This window comes from Mercenaria mercenaria, chromosome 3 (genome assembly GCF_021730395.1).
Source record: "Mercenaria mercenaria strain notata chromosome 3, MADL_Memer_1, whole genome shotgun sequence".
Lineage (NCBI taxonomy): Eukaryota > Metazoa > Mollusca > Bivalvia > Venerida > Veneridae > Mercenaria > Mercenaria mercenaria.
In genome coordinates this window covers 50991715-51010667 of record NC_069363.1, presented here as the reverse complement: position 1 = coordinate 51010667, position 18953 = coordinate 50991715, and positions in this window count along the sequence as shown.

The following is an 18953-nucleotide window of genomic DNA, read 5'->3' as shown; positions in this document are numbered from 1 at the left end:
ATCAGTGAACTGCCCGCTCCAAAAGGTGCTGGAGATAACAGCAAAAAATAGGCTTTTAAAAATTCGTTGACTGCAAATATATCTTAATAAGATCTCAATACGATTTAAATTTTGTTTTGAAAGAAGCAAAGGTGGTTATCCCTTTGTATGTTGTTTTTTTACAAATAAAAAAATAGATAAATAAATGACTTTGTTTTACGAAATCAATATTTTCAACGGAATGCACACTTACAGTTATGCTAAGAGCTAATATTAAAATCTATATCATCCTTTGGAAGCATAAAACACAGCCAAGCAAAATAATAGCAGTCTCGGTTCGATTGAGTCATTTCAAGAGAGGTACTGAAATGTGCATCAGCCTAGCGCCGACTTAAGTGGCATTCTGTTAACAATAGAATTGAACTGACTCTATGATTCCAAACGACCAGAATATAAAAGCACTGACTCCAAGCACGTGGAGACCGTTTACCTTTTGAAACCTTTGTGTTCTGGCCTTTTGATATATTAAGGCGGAAGTCTAAATTGCCAAAAATAATTGTACCTGATGAAATGACGGTATTGCATGTTTACTCCATTATATCCAAAGAGAATTGACTAATTTTATTTTGTATTTATTTAAAAAAGAAACGTATTTATATGTTGAACCTAACATCTCTTTTTAGGCAGGGATTATTGGTAAACATCTAACAATTGCACTCGAACCAGAAGCGGCATCTGTGTACTGCCGAAACATTTCTGTGGAAACGACAGTTGATCAATCTGATGTTTGTGTTGCAAAATTAAAAGCCGGGACAAAATACATGATACTCGACGCTGGAGGTAAAAGGTTTATTAATACTAGAACAAAATTATTTGATACCATATAAAAGGGGACTATGCTAAACCACTTTCAAATTACTTTAAATTCTGATTACTTGTGAAAATTTCTATTATCTATTGTAACTTCTTACGTGAAGTACTGTATTGCTGCAGACAACTGCGAATATAACTAAGACTGTATTCAGCATTTTAACAAACAAGACGACCCAGTATTTCAAACAAATGCTTACGCATCGGTTTAGAGATCTTATTCTGAAACTCAGATCTGCCTATTTGATTGCATTCTACATTGTTTTCTATATATTTTCGCATCTTAAGACATTTCAAACTATTAAAACACTTTTCTTACTATTTCAAACATTTAATCCTCGAAATGTATTTTTTTATTTCTCGCACGGTTCGAAAAGCTTAGCTGATTATACGTTTGAGTTTGTTTTTGTTTGTTGTTTTTTTCGTAATGACACGTCAATATACCTTCATGGACAATAACTTTACAACAAAGGAAAATAAGTAAACATTCGCAATGATAGGTTTTAATAACCCTGTCTGTTATATCTCTTTTCTGACTTAAAACTACTGAAGTTGAAGAACTCTCCACCATTGATAAACTGAATTCAAAAAGTTCCTGTCCCACAAATTGTTACTTTGTATTGTTATCTCCTTTATTGTAGCTGATTTTGACACAACTTTGTTCCTACTAATAGTAATTTAGATTTACTTGTCTCAGTGACAAATGGTTCTGACAGCACATGAACTATAAAATATTGTTTAACCCTTAGCCTGCTAAATTTCTATAATGAACTGGTCCATCTTTCATGTTGGGCAATACCATTTATCATTCAAAGGGGTGTTCTCTGAAATGTTACAAAAAAAACATAGCGGACAGTGCAGACCATGATGTGTATGCTGATCTTGGTCTGCACTCTTCGCAAAGGCAGAACCATTTGCCGCCAGCAGGCTAAAGGTTAATAAGATTTTATTTTTGTACATGATTGTTAAAAAAATTGCAGTAGCATTTTAATTATTAGAGCGAATTCAAAGACAGATACCGTAATGGGAAATGGAAATGAGAAAAATTACAGACATTATCTCCATATCTATATTATATCCTTAAATGGTTTATATAAATATAAATATGGTTTCGCACAGTGTCACTAAGAATATTACAGTGTCACCTAGAATATTTCGACGTAAATTAACTTGGAGAATGGTTGGTTTAATCAAATCTTGTTTAAATAAACTATTCTTTTTTTCCAGTGGTACTTACTTTTCAAGTTTCATTTTATGTGTTTGATTTTATTGTAATGAATTTAGTTGAGGGGTATTGGTTTGGTTTGTTGGGTTTAAAGTCGCATCGACACAGTTATAGGTTATATGGCGACTTTCCAGCTTTGATGGTGGAGGACGACCCCAGGTGCCCCTCCGTGCATTATTTCATTACGAGTGGGCACCTGGGTAGAACCACCGACCTTCCGTAAGCCAGCTTAATGGCTTCCTCACATGGAGAAATCAACGCCCCGAGTGAGGGTCGGACCCACATTGGTGAGGGGCAAGTGATTTGAAGTCAGCGACTTTAACCACTCGGCCACGGAGGCCTCGGTATTGGAAGGTCAAATTCAAAACTGGGCAATACCTGAGATCTTAAACTAGGTCACAATGGTCAAATAATAGAACAGCCTTATTAACACATTTAGGGCCAGATTTTCCAGTTATTTATTATAAATCTTTGTCAGAGTGTTTGTCTCTATTAAAGCTAGGCCAGTTCTAAAATTGGGGTACCTGAGGTCAAAAACTAGGTCACCGGGTTAAATCATAGAAAGACCTTGTTCACAATCTACAGGCCAAATTGTCTTCTTAATCTTCCAACATTTTTATCAGAATATTTATATCTAGGAAATATAGGGCAAGTCTGAAACTATGTCACTAGATCTACTTGTTCATCATAAAACATTTCAGAATGTGTGTCTCAAGGAAGTCTTGGTCAACTTAATGATATATGTCAAAAATTAGGTCATCAGGCTATATGAAAATTTTGAAAATCTTCTTCTCTGAAACCGCTGGTCCGATTTCGCAGTAATTTCACAGCTACCTTCTACTAAATTCTCTAACATTGTTTTGATTTGTCTACAAACATGACTTCAGGGGGCCCGGCTAGTTTTCTCGTTATGGCACTAGCATTATATGAGCGTGTAAATTTGTATAGTCAACAATCGTGAATTATACTCACAGTCGGATACATTGAATGAATTGTTGAATGAACAAGAGTGTTATCAACATTAAATAGCACGTGGCCTTGAAAAGTCTTTATAGAATAATTTCATATTGTCCAAAACGGGACAAAACTTAAAAATGAACCGAACATGAAACGCCCGTAAATAAGCATAACTATGTTCACCTCATGTTGATAAGGTATACCCAGTTTAATTCGAATTGGATGGAAACTGAAGGAGCTGAGTACATACAATATTTTTATGCTAAACATGGGGCATAACCTTGAAAAAATAATGTCCATTAGATGTTGATATATTTAAATTAATAGAATTTGAAGGAGTAGAGTTCACAAGTTCCATGTAGGAGGAATTGAATACACAATATGTTAAATACATGTATTGTGACGGACGGACGGAATAATGGACGGACGGACACTTTAGTCATTGGCATTCCAAAGCGTGGATCACAAAATAACTCATCTATAAAGTTAACTAAATTGTGTTATGATTGTTAAAATTTCTCGCTGTTGTGTCTATTGATAGTTGTCCGAAAATCTTCAAAGGAAAATACAAATGTTTTCCATTTAAATCACTATTTTAGCAAGAATTCAATATTTCACTGTATAAGATTACTGTTACATTGAAGTATAGCTAAGGTTACAGCCACTCGGAAATTCATCAGAAAATGACATCATGTATCGTTCCCATTTATGCTTTTCAGTTGATCTTGGAAGTGCAAAATCATAAATTTAAACGCTCGGATAACAAGATTGAAAAACAGCGCTAAATATAAAAAGACACATAACCATATAACAATTATAATACCGATACGTAAGTTCAAGTATGCATAAAATAACAATACACATTCGCAATCTGCACCAGACTTTCTTTTTCTTTTGCCTCAAGTTCTTTAGGCGTGGAGTGACGGGTAGTCCGGCGGTGTGTAAACCGGATATCGACCTCGTACATTGGCCTTTCTGTGTAGGAAAACTTGCCAATGAGCTACATAAAACACCCAGAACCTACGTTTATAAGACCTCGTACTCGATCGAGATCTTATAGATAAACGTATTTTCGTTGTATGCATTCCTTAGAGGCAGTCACCTTCCACGATTATGCTACCGTGCAACATCTACTAAAACTTATTGAGGTAAGAAGGAATCATTCATTTAATTAACTTTACTTTATTTATAGGTGGCACCATTGACATAACTGTGCACGAAGTTGAGGAATCGGGAGGTGTAAAGGAGGTTCATGCAGCATGCGGCGGTGGGTGGGGTGGTACTATAGTAGATAAAGCTTTTGAAAGCATGCTTTTAGATCTGTTTACTGGACAGGTCTATGAGAAATTTAAACTTGAAGAAACTGAAGATTGGCTTGACCTTTGGAGAGATTTCGAAGTCAAAAAACGAGCGTTTAGTCCGTCCAAACCAGCAAGGATCAACATGAAATTTCCAATTTCGCTCATAGATATGTTTAAGAAAGAAACTGGAAATAGCCTATCTGATGCTTTGAGTTGTTCAAAACTTGCAGAAGATATCTCATTTTCAGGCGATAAACTGAAATTTTCGGCAGACATCTTCAAATCGCTGTTCGACACGTCAATAGAAAAAACAATCGGTTATACGAAGTCAGTCATCAGGGATACACCGGTGAAAGCAATATTGATGGTCGGTGGGTTCTCAGAGTCTCCTATGCTCCAACACGCGGTGAAATCTAATTTCCCAGGTGTTCCTGCTGTTATTCCAAAAGATGCATCTTCTGCTATTTTGAGAGGAGCTCTCATTTTCGGACACAGTCCAAAATCTATAACTGAAAGGCTGCTGAAATACACTTACGGCGTAGAAACAACATGTGTTTTCGAAGAAGGAAAACATCCTGAAAGTAAGCGCTTTAATTATGGTATGGTTGACAGGTGTGAAAAGATATTCAGTAAGCATGTGGAAAAGAATCAGCTAGTTAAAGTCGGGGAACCGCAAGTTAAAAGGACATACAGGCCGCTGTACATAAACCAAAGAGCGCTTAACTTCAACATATATGCATCCGAGTTAAAGGATCCCCAATACACAGATGAAGGTTGTATACTTATTGGCAACATGAAAGTGGAACTGGGCGACCATGACAGAGACTTGGAGCGAAATGTTCTGATATCTTTGACATTTAGCGGCACGGAAATCGTCGTAAATGCCAAAGAAACGAAAACTGGTATCGAAACTAATGCTACCATAGACTTTCTTGGATGAACGGACGAGGACCAGATGATTCTCTATTCTAACACGACCAGCAAATAACCTACATACATGTAGAGCAAAATCTATCTCTGGTTATTCTGCAATAAACCACTCGCGTGCAATGACGTCATCCGATACAGGTGCGTAGCACGGTCGTAAAAAGTAGTTACCATTTTTGCTAACACTGTTGTACTTGTATGTCGTGTTAGAATCGAAATAATAAGTTCCCAAGTGTGATTTATCGTAGAATAACCCGAGTTTTTCGTTCTTATGCGAAATAATATATCACTCAAGCCTACGGCCTTCGTGATATATTCTTACACATAAGAACTCAAAACTCGGGTTATTCTACGATAAACCACGTCTGGGAACTTGTGACAAGAAGCGATATTTCTTATCCGAATCACTTGTTTCTTGAAAAGTGTATATTTTCTCAATATATTGTAACTGTACATGATTGTTCCGTATAATACAAATAGCACTTTAATCAAGTACGTATTTGTCAGACTCATACTTGTTTGGTATAATCAAAATCATGATGCTGTTTCCGTTTGTGAAGCGGTATGTTTAACGCTGCAATTGTAAGAAAAAAATGTACTATACATGAAGTAAATGTAATTAGTTTATTTATACATACGTATTTCAAAATTGTATACTATGCATTCGTCACACGTTTGAAGTACAAACTGGTTCTGTTAAATGTATAAATTCACAGTGAACAGGCTTTATTTGTTTGTTTTTTTCTAGTTCTTATTTATTTTGAAAAGAAATAATATAAGATTAGATCTTCTTTTTGTACATAAATGGTGAACAGTTTTAGTTTCATATTCCGTGTGTTTCTTTGTTGTTACTTATCATAATTATGGTTGTCTGTTTCATTAAGTATGTATCTGCATTGATAATTTGATATTTTATTCTTCTTTTAGTCGAGTGTTTCCAAACTTTTGCATAAAACTTTAATATCATTTATGTTCCTTATAAATAAAAACTTTACATTATTTTTAATCACAACTTACCGTTTGTGATCATGTTGATTGTGCTCTGTGTTTTGAATTCACCTCGGTTTAACGCTGGTATTTTGCACCAAGGTATTTACTGATTTTATCAAAACAAATGTTTAAAAAAATATCTACTTCTGTACAATACCTGGCGCCAATTTTGAACCTGAACGCCTCCAAACGGGGCATAATATGTCAATAAGTATGTGTTTTTATAGAGGGGTCGTTTTTCGGAAGATAAATAGTTCTATTTTATTTTCTGATTGAATATCAAGTTCCTGTAATAAAACAACATTTTTTTCGTGTAGTTACAACAAACATTTAGGTAAAGGGCAAACACTCTGTATAGCGTTGAAACTGAGAGGTTTAATTGGCGTCCCTTCCGTTCTAAAGGATGTTTAACAGGTTCTGCTACCACTTCATTGTCCGCACCTATTTTGATGTTGTCGTCGTTTTCTATGTGTGTTCTTCATAAAAACAGATGTAGCAAGGATCGTAATTTATTATTGACTTTTGTGAGAGCATGTTCCGTTTTACCTTTTACAAAATTGTATTTCATGTTTTCTTTTCTCTGGTTTTCTTTTCTTTGATTTCTACCTGTGACCTACAGGTAGAAGCGTAGAGAATTAGTCGAAGCTCGAAGTTTGATCTTTTGGTCATTTTCAAAATTGTAGCAACGAATTTTGTAATTACTACCAAAATTCGTGCTTTAGACACAACGCATTTCGGTTCAGTAGCGTAGTATCAACATGCGTAGGATAATTATGATTAGTGAAAACAACATTTTATACTTTAAACATATTTTATAGCCAGTATATACATATATAAACAAATAACTACGTCATTTGTACATATATTAGGCAAAAGATTTGACCCACAAGCTCTCGCAACATTAGTAACGGGTCTTCCCTGATGCAATTATTTACGTTTTTAATTTACAATAATGACAACATTTTATCAGCGGTAAGGAACGTTTCATAATGGACAGGGACAGAGAGTACTATTGCTGACTCGCGGGTCGGATGTCAGAAGACTGTAACATTTGATCACTTTTTGAAAATTAAGGAACTCTTTGATATGCATCTATGCTTCATAGTTCAGTGTCTAATTTTATCAATACCAGAGGAAAATTGTATGAATATTTTTTATTTGTTCGAAGGAAGATGTAGAAGATTCAATTAAGGTAGTTCTGCACGTTTTGATCGAAATTGTTTCTACAATGTAGAATTTGATTAAACTCTGATTTTTCAAAACTTCAGAATATACCTAGAAAATTCAGCAAATAAAAAAGATAGGGTCGTGTGATTGATTTTTTGCTAGACTGATTTGAAAAATAGGGACCTCACGCAATACTTCATAACGGGAGTCTATGGGAAAATCATAACATTCATAACATTTTCGTGTATAGAAATTTTTCTGCAATGTAGAATTTGATGAAACTTCTCACAATTGTAAATAAAGACATGGCCTATGATTTGATGAAATAAAATGTATAGGTCCGTGTTCTTATTTTTGAGATATTTGACCATGATTAAAGTAAACCGGACATTTCACGCTAATTTTAAGAAATTATTTTGTATTATTTAACGTGTGATATGTTTTAATATCATATTTCCACTTTAGAAATATAGCAACAGAACCACTAATAAATTTACTCACAGGTTGCGATTAATCCATAAAATGATTTTCATTTCCGTACGCCGAATCCAGTCTATATTCTACGTTTTCCGGAAAAATGACGTTACGCCATCACTTCCGGTTTATCAAACGTGCAGAACTACCTTAATGGTGAAACATATTGAATCATTGGTAATCGCGACTTGATTTGATTAATTTTGTTTGATATAACGGCGTCAAAATGACGTTGGGCCGCTTTAGTGGTAGTGACGTTGCCGTAGTATAAGATTCTTTCACTGGTTATAGGTGCAGAAGGGAATTTCCGGCCTCGAGGGTAACTGTTTAGGCGGTAACGAGGTTTCTACCTCGTTACCGCCTAAACAGTTACCCGAGAGCCAGATATTCCCATCTGCACCTATAACCAGTGGCAGAACCTTTTTCTTTCATACTGATATCAAGATAAAATAATAAAAATAAAATCAGTCGAACGGCTTTCTTTTTAGAACTATTTCTTATAGCAGCGTATTTAAACAAAGCGCGGGAAATCAACGTCCGTAAACAGGAAAGACGTCATGACGTTTCAAAGACAAATAACATGTTTAGTTCTGGTTTTATTTTATCAGTTCCAGCGAAACGTTACATATTTTTGATAAAATAACGTGTTTTGAATCGAGAAATATACTATCAGGAACAAAAAGGGACTGTCAAGGTATTGGGTTTTTATTCCGTTTTTCGAAATAAAATATAAATAACTACATAAATCTTCTACATATATGTAGTTCGTAATACGTCATTTAAAGCACGAGAGTCATCTTACACCCCGGGGTGTAAGATGGGTTTTTCCAGCACCGGTAAAAATACCGGAAATCCCCGTCTGGTATGCAAGAAATAATAATCTGAAATTTGTTATTTAAGAATTCAAATTCAAAATATTTTAATCTATTAACTTTTCAAATTTTAGCGAAATGGGACCAGAAGTAAAGATTTAAGAGCATTTTTCTGGGTATTTATTGAACACGCTTTGTACAAATCAGCCGCAAAACGGTAGTACATGTAGTAGCAACAAATACTAATCTGTTTAAGTATTGTAATGTGTGTACGGAAGACTTCGACCACTTTTTCCTTGGTTGTAAATATTTAGATACCTTCTGGTCAAAAGCAGAAGAAACATTTAATAGATGTGGTTTTAATAAATCATTCAGAAATTTGAAATGTATGATTATTGGATACAAGATAGAACTCCGTGAATATAACTAATAAACTGTATTTCATATTGTATATACTACACTTACTTTATGAGCGAAAGACGAACAAAAAGTTTAAATATTTGGAACATTTTATATTACGATATTTTAGTTTCAATCAACTATTATGAAGATAGGAATATTCGTCCTTATACTTTGAAAGCTTTTTTAAAGAATATGTGATCGTGTATTCAAATTAACTATGTAATCAAGATGGTACTGCTCACATGTATTCATATATGTCAATGTATGTTATTGTTATTGTATATATTATGTTGAAATGAAAAAATAAACGGGTTGTTCCACGTCTGTGAAACAATTCCAAAAAGAAAATAAGGAGGGATATATGATAGATGTGATTGTTTTCGTCCATCCCATATTCTGAAAGAAAACCTACTTGCATGGAAACCGTTTGTTACGCCGACGCCAACGAAACGGTGACAACAATGAATGTTTCTCATTGCAGATTTGGTGCAGCCGTTCTGCGCATGCGCGGAATTATTATCAAATGGAACGCACGGCAAAAATACTCATTTTTTTGCATGTCCGCACGCATTTAGTGTATAATGTGCATAATATACTGACTAAAGGTTAGGGTTAGAATCACCATGGTTACAAAATATATACATTTAAGGTATTTTTGTTCAAATTTAGTTAATCCGGTATATACCGGAGTCTGTAATATATCACGGGCGCACCAACTCTGTATTTAGTCACAGCCGACAACAATAACTCTAATATACTTGAAACTAATCAAATAGGCGAGCCAGGTACTAACTCTGGTATCAGAAAGAAAAACCGTCTGTTTGATGCCGACATACATAATACTATTACTTTATTTGAACTTCATTTTTAAAATAAGACGCAGCTGGTTATCGCATTTTACAAATTCGACAATTTTTATAATTTTCCTGGTTTCTTCGTTTTGCCTAATTTTCGAAATTGTTTAGTTTTGTCGTAAAAAAGAATGTTTCCCCGCAATCAAAATGTTTTCCCAACAGTAAATATTCTTTAGATAGTAACGTTATCTTCGAAATAATACATTGCTTTCCATCATAAATTCTTTAATTTTGTAAAGTCTGCTCGTTGCCAAATAATAACATTTACAATGTAATTGAAATAGCATTCAATAATATTTCAGCGCACAGTTCGAATTATTGTATTACTGGGTAGAAAAAGGGCATAAACATATTTCGGACTTGATTTAACAAAGCTTGGCTATACAGCTATAATATTATTCTGTGTTCTTTTTTTCTTTCGGAGCCTCTTACTAGAAATTTGTAAATCTTATCGCAACATTTGACACTATATTACATATATCTTAGTTGTTGTAGCAGCAAAGATAAAGGTTCGTACCGGATATATGTGTTATTGGGACATATTTCACAGCGTATCTTACATGTGCCAACATCCTCCGCAGTTGTTTTATATGTACCTGGTGTTGAAAACTTCGGTAAACTAACTCTCTTCATTAATTTTCTCTATAATATTAGTTTACATGAAAATATCGTATACAGAAGATTCCTATCAACAAAGTTTATATGTTTACAAGATAGGCCAGAGCACCTTCAGGTTACTAGAGGGATTGAGATACAAATCTGTAATAGACGTTGTGGATGCAAGAACTTGGATATCATATAGTCTAACGATATCAAAATTATATTTAAGATATTATTTGAAATGTTTGCTACCGCAAGTTTCAAAATGTTCATTGGCGAATCAGTACTGCTTAAAATAGTACTGAAATAGATTTTAGTACAATCTGCTGAATAGCAAGTTCTTAGTTAAATTCTTAGTGTATAATTAATTTCAAATTGCAGAGTTTCAGTTAATAGTAATGTAAGTCAAATTTCTTTCCTTTTGTACGCGGATCACTCTACTAATAAGTTTGTAGATATACAAGACATAAAGCTCAACTCCAATTACATTTTAATCTACACTAATGTCATGTTATAATGAATATGTACAGCAATTGTTTCAAAATGATAAGATCACTTTCTCATATTTGCGAATTCGTAGCCTCAGAAATCCAAGTAAAAATCCAGAAAAAAGCACAGAAAACATGACAATTCCTTTTATACTATCTACAAGATATTGAAAGCTATCCCTCAAATATGGAATGCTATCTCATAAATTATACTAGTAGCATAAACCTTGTCGGCTAGGTAGCTTTGACCATAAAGCTACATGTTGACAAACACACTGACCCTAGCTGTCCCCAGCATCCTACAGAAAGTAGCAGAGATTCTCTGCAATGAAATACTCTCGGAGGGAAAGAAAATTGGATAACATTCAAATTCTTTATAAAATTACAACAGTAAGCAAATTGTGTTGTGGTAAAGCTGATTTTTGCTCACGACACACTTCGCGTTCACGTTAAACGTTAACGTTATACAACAGAAATGAAATATTTTGAACGTAAGAGCATACAAGTTAATAAAAGTACTGACGAACAATGCGACTGCTATTATGCCATTCTTCTGGGGCATTGAAATAGGCATCAGCGTGAAAACCAACCAGCATGTGCTATGATATATTGTATCTGACCCCTGTAAAAGCCCAAAAATTGAAATATAACTCTTGTTCAATATAGTGTATTTTTATAGTTATGTATTATTATCTCACCGTTTAGAAATGTATTACAATATAACTGAAAGTGATTTCGAATAATTTTTAAAAAATCAGCAAATACCATCACAGCCGGTTTCACATTCCAGGTGCAGAGAAAAAAATTTATATACCGGACAATATTACCGTCGAGCCAGATATTCCACGGCAGTTTAGTATGTTAGCAATATTTTTAGTATACTTTAGCCTGATGGCGGCAACCTGTTTTGCTTTTGTGACCAGTGCAGACCAAGAATAGCCTGCACTACCGTCAGTAAATTTTCAATGAACACCCCTTTGAATAAGAAGTGGTACTCCACGAATTGAATGACGGACCAGTCCATTTTAGAAATTTAGCAGGATAAAGGTTAATGATGAAACTTAGTCATTCTTATGAAAACATTCGCGTGTAACTATATCAGTCGTAGTTTGACGTTTTAGTATCCGCAACATATTCTGCAAGCGTTTTCTGTATCAGTATCAGAAAAAAAATAGCTACTGCGATTCGCAACTAGAGGTTTTAATTACTTCATTATAAATTAAATTTTAATGAAAATATTGTATAGTTAGTTTAAGAAACCATGTTTGACATCTTTTAAAAGTCGAGACACGAATATCAAAAGCGTAAATACTACACCAGTTAATGAATATTTTTCTTCGATACACGGAATGGTAGAGCAGGTCCTATGTTTCGGTCAGTTCCAATTAAAATGTGCTGTACTGAGTAGTTAATACTAAATGAATAGAAAATAATCTAAAGCTGGGCAAATTATTAGTTATATTAACAAACTAGATCATATTAAGTGCTATTTGTAAATTAGTAAATTTGCTGGAATGTCCAGTCGAAGAAATCGCTCAGTAAAGGCAATTTCTTGGTTTACACTATTCATTAATGAATTTTGAATCAAAATACTTTCTAAGAACAATGACTGGACTTTTGTTCTATTAGTCCTTACATGTAATATCTTTGGTAACAGTGTAAATACATGCATGTATAATATATAGATTGAACTTTTACAAGTTTATTTAAATACCGCCTAGAGCTCTCTTTTTTTTCTGCAAATAAAAAAAAAACCTGACTAGCTCTACAGGCATCATGTATCAGGTGTCATATCCCAGCATCTCACTATCTTCAATTAGCGTCTAACAACACCGATACCAAGCTTCTAACTACACTGATACCAAACGTTTATCTGATCTTGACGGATAAAGATGATAAATTGCGATTTTCTTGCAATGTGAATATTAATGTGATATTATACTGTAAACAATTTGTACGAATGTCAGAGATCAGGTGATGATACGGCAGGTCTATTCCACGTTGAAAGACCACCTATCGTATCTGGAGATCTTTTAAATACATGACTTTTATCTAGGACAAACATGAGAGAGATAGTAATACTCTTTTGAGTTTTCCAGAATATCTGTAATATTGCTGGAGCGATTAATGTATGTAGAACGAAGTCTTCAAAACCAATGCATTTAGCCTCGATTCACAGAATACTCAAACATGTAATTTATAGTCTCGAAGTTTGCAAGAAAGACTGTATTTTCAGCAAATGTTTCAGTCTGGGGTACCTCTTTGAGGCGGCGAGATATAAAAGAGTAGGATTGCTAAATAAAAGGTTATAAAAAAAGAACAGTTGGAATTAAGATCAAATGTCCTTCTCATTTACGTCCTGATTCAGTGATTGCTCTTGTTGGACCTACTGATATTTTATTAAATAGGTCGGGTGGTAACACTAATTTACGAAGATCTAAAATGCAGGTATAGAGGATATGTGTTTGTTTTAGTGTATGATCGAAATATATTTCACCGAGTGAACACTATAATGCAATATTTTCACGAGTGGTGCAGCCACGAGTGAAAATGTAAGTTATGGTGTTCACGAGTGAAATATATTTCGATCTTACTCGGAAATAAACAATTTTTTTTTATTAATTTTTTGTTTTTTTAATAGTTTTAACAAAATTATATCCAGTTTGTCCGCGCATCGTCGCGTGCATCGCATCATGACGTTATAATGTCGTAAGGTCACGATATCTTTGTAGAAAAATAGAAAACTGTAAATAGTTCTGTTACATTTCCTGGTTTCTTTTACATTTTATTATGATATAATATTTATGTTTATGATTCTTTTTAGTATTTTTATATATCTTTTCTGAAGTATATTTTGCAAGGGATTTTCTATTATTTATAATTCATATTCTTTCGCATTCAAGTGAAGTTCCGTACCAGTGAAAAATAAAAATGACATTTTCACTGTTTGAAACAGTGAAATATCAATTTTATTTCACTGATAAATTTCAGTATTTCATTAAAGAGCACAAAATAAAATGATTTATTCTCTAAAAGTGAAAGGCACCATGAACCTGACAGTAAAAATAAAATCCCGATTTTTAGAAATATAGCATTTTCCTGCAACAGAAATGTAAGTGCAGGTTAAAGGTCAAACACCTAGCAACATTTCTAACTCCACACTTGGTTTTAATTTGCTGTTGTTGTTGTTCTTGTTGTTTTATTGTTGTTGATGATTTCTCTGCCAAATATTAATACATTTGAAGGAAAATTGGGCACAGTGTTTAATGGTTATTTCTGTTCAATGAAATATTACAGAAAAAACGATGACAGTCTGGCGTTGAACTTTTATATATTTTCAGTACTTGGTTAATGACTGATTTATAGTTTGTAAAGTAATGAAGGTAATTATTTGGTCACTTTTGCGGCGTACGCCGTTTCGCCGCTGGCAACCGTACTATGCGTTCGCTTAGCTTCCCGGCACTGCCCGGGTCTATCCGGCGTACATCGATGTGCGCTGGTCTTAGGTTACGTTATACCAATTCCGTTGCTCCTTTATTTCATATAAACAATTAAATCTTGAGACCTCATTTTCAGTTCTTTAGGGCATTTCAATGATATAAAAACCATACATAGCCATTTGGTATAACATGCCTTCTTACCAAAAAATGAAAAAATATGGAGATGTTATGTTACATATAAGAAAAATATTCTGTTCTGAAAAACATCACCCTCTGAAAATGCACCCATGATTTTTTTTTCCTTTAGTGATTACGCGTATGTAGACATATTCTTAATGAATAAAACTAAAACCTGGAAATTCACAATGAAAATGGTCTAAATCTTTTCTCAGTGCCATAAGCAATACAACTATGCCAAAAATATAACTGTCACATCCTTATGAGACTCATTACACCAGATGTCATCAACAATATGGAACTACATTTTGGACTTCACTGAGTAGTCATTTCCTGGTTGGTGTAATCAGTCTTTTAACGAGATATGTAGTCTGTGTTCAGACCCTGTGTTTTGTTCACAGGGGATGACTATATAAGAGAAATTATTTTTTTTTTAAAAATAGATAAAAAAGATTATCTAGTCGGTGGCCAGACTACGAGATAGGCTAAGCGGCAAATGATACATTTTCGTGATATAAATTCGGGTAAACATTTAAAAATGTGGGGGTTAAAACGAGTAAAGGTAGAGACATACCGCAAGAAATAGTTCGCTAACTTATTTGGAACAGGTCTCAACAGAAAATATAACAATCTTTTTTCATACGCTGTTCGGGTGAAATAATAAATGTTTAATTGAATTTTGTCCAAACAGACCAAAAACCATTTCTGAAAAAAAAATGAAGCAGACTAATTGATCAAACATTTCAAGATTAAAGTCAGTCTTTCAAAAAATATTCGTAGGTGTTTTTCTATGTTCGTTTGTATTTTCTTTCTAGTTGAAAGATATTGCACTCTTTGAAGTACCATTAACGCATATTTTCTTACAATAAACAGAATGTAAAGTATTTTTGTTTATTCGAATTTAGATATGATATCGAGCAAGATCTCTAGCGATCACATGTTCCCATTTTTCATGTAAACAAGAAGCTAACATCTAATCACACAATCCTCTGGTATGCTTTTAAAGAATTCCTTTGAATCAAAGCTATCATTTACAATGGTAGATATCAATTTTATTGTGCATTTCAAATAGTTTCCGCGCGGTGCATTATGGTAGCAACGGTTTATTATTGTAACTGTCATGTTAACACGATAAATACCGAGAAGTTCCAATTAATGCTTGCTATCCTTTATGATTTTCAGATAAGAACTATCCCGTGATATCCCTAAGGTCATTGTGTGATAACAGGTAGCCCCAAGTGACCCCTAACATCGTTATATCTAATTAATTGATTATTTAAACAGTGAAAACGAAGGAGGAAGGAGATAGGCATAATTCTCAATGCAGATATTACACGCCAGAATAAAAAGATTTAGGACCTCGACTGACGCCATGAAAATGATACTGTAACTTCAGTTTTTTTTTGCATTTTCCATGTTTTATTGTTCCTGGATAATTATGTGGAAGTACATCCGCCTTTTCGCATTTTTTTTGAGACAATGAAAAGAATTAGTGGGAACATTTTTCAACAAAACATATTTGACGTAATAGGAAATATTGTCGGATGATATAAATAACTACAATTTAGAACAAACAAACTTTTTGTTGGGTTTTTAACCCTTACTTACCTTGCTAAATTTCTACAAAGAACGTGTCCATCTTTCAATTTGAACAGTGCCATTAACTGTTAAAAGGGGTGCTTACTGGTGATACTGACTGAATGGCGAACAGTGCAGATCTTGATCAGACTGTATGGATGTGCAGGCTGATCATGATCTACACTGGTCGCAAAGGCAGAATAAATTGTGTCCAGCATGATAAGAGTTAAAACAACTCGCCGTTATCAGTTGAAAATAAAGTATTATTATATCGCCTTCTTTCTTGAAAAATGTTCGTGTGGGTATAGTGCACAGTAAATTATTTAAATTTAACGGTTGACATAGTTTTGATGTACGGTATAAATTTTAGATGCACCTTACACATATTTTTTGTAGGTTAAGCTTAGTAGAAACAAGGCCATGAACAGTGAGGCATTTGTCTGAAGACGTAAGTTCTCTGTGACGGATTGCCACGACACATTTTGTTTGAGGTCGTTGTTCTCTGCATCCGATACATGCAGTGACCTTTACAGTAAATTAAGTTCTGGATCCGAATCCAGTTACACTGTTTATCTTATTATCTTAACTGACATCTAAACACCTAAATGCAAAATGTACTTTTGAGAAATTAAACGTAAATCAACTTAAGGAAATGTACTTTAGGACTCCGATAAAATCAAGTGTCTTTTTTTTTTTGTCTTACTTTCTGAGATGGGAGGGTTTGGTTTTTTTTTTTGGTTTTTTTGTTGTTTTTTTTTTGCTATTTTGACCCAGGTCGGTAATAGCAATAGAAGGGGCTTCTTTATATTGCAATATTTGTTGCATACATGCATACAATTATACAGTTGATCTTTTTGTTTTTGTTTTCCATAATTTGACAAGTAGAATGGGAAATAGCACAAAACTGGATCGTGTCCGGTCGAAGCCATGGTCGTTTGTCTTTGAGTATTGCTCTTTTGTTTGTTTGTTTTTTTGTGTGTGTTTTTTTGACGTGACGTTACATATTTATTTTTTTATTTTTTTTATTTATATAATCCATATACAATAAGTTGCATAAAATTATACAATACATTTTAAAAATACACTAATTGTTTATAATGGTCATTCTTTAAAGAATTACAAGAGACATATCATTGGCATTAGTTTAAATTTTATTGTTTAGTTGTTATCTTGTATAATTGTTTTTTTTTTTTTTCTTTTTTTGTTTGTTTGTTTGTTTTTGTCCAAAAAAAAAATATGGCTAATTTATTTTTTAAGCTTGTACCACAACCAATAAGCTGCAATGGAAAATATATTATAGATAATAGCAAAATGTTAAACTTTTTTTTTTAGTTTTATATCTTTTCAAAAAGACTTTTCCACAGCTTAAAATAGGTAAAAAATAATATTTTAACATGTTTTGACAGACATATTTTATCACATTTATTCCTTTGGTTATGAAAAGTGCACAATCACTGCTGTAAGTGATATACTGGTAGGTGAATATCCGCGCAAAAGATCTATTGACCGTAAGTATATCTACCAATGATCCCGAACCACAATCGAACGTGTGGTCAAACATGCTATGCGCGTGTAATTAATCAAATAAATTGTTATTTTATCACATTTTTGTCTAGTTTCTTGTTGTATTTATGATCTCGGATGGACATAGTATTTCAATAAATACTACTGATTGACATATCTCATCAGCGTAATTTATATAAAAAGTTTGGTTTAAATAGTCAATATGTACACTCAGGTAATTTTTAAGATGAGCTATAAAAAAAACGGACGGTGCCCTGTTGTATAGGATAATTTGTTATATCTGTTTCTAAAAGCGCATGTACTACTAAATTTAGACGTGCGTGTTCTAAAAATTTAAACATCAGCACTCAACACCGTGTATATTCTTGGAGTGAGCCACTTGATTACTTTATACATTATTTTTTTATATGTAAATGAAGTTACTACACGCACTTTTACACGGGCACATATTCACAGTGTCGTTATGGTTTGGACACTGTCCTGCCACCAACTCCTGCACAATTTCAAAGACGTTTATAGCAAAAGAATAACTACTCTCATAAAAATGTGACCTTATGGTGGCATGGTCATGCCAACGGCGAGGCTCGGATCCGCATACTTCGGCGTCAGTAATGTTTTAAACATTATCTTGAGAATGATAGTCTCTTGTCCTAAAAATTAACACACATTGTGCTTGCAGCTTATCGGTCAGAAGTTTTCAATTATGAAAAACCAAAAAAAAAAAAAAATAATAATAAAACTGGGGCTTTTTTTATTTACCGGATCGATAAACTATTAAGAGATGAATTCGTTTAGATTCTTATTAATTTATAATTTGATATCACAGGACTGGTTAAACAAAAATGCTTTTTAACAGATTGAACTTTTTAACAGATTATTAGAACTAAACTGAAATAGACCCTATGAAATTATATATATGTAATGATGTAATAATTCGTTTATTGCGATCTATTTATGTAATTAAATCTGACTTTTTAAGAATAATAATATATTTTGTATATTTTAATAAAGAAAGCGTTTCATCCACTCAAATTAGCTTACCCCGCCTACTACGTAATGAAGCTCCGCCTACCTGAGTTTTACAGCTGATGAGAATGCGTGTATATAAACAACATGGAGTATAAACATTATACAAACACGTACCACCTGTGGTGTTGCTCTTTAATTGACGGACAAAAATCATCCGGC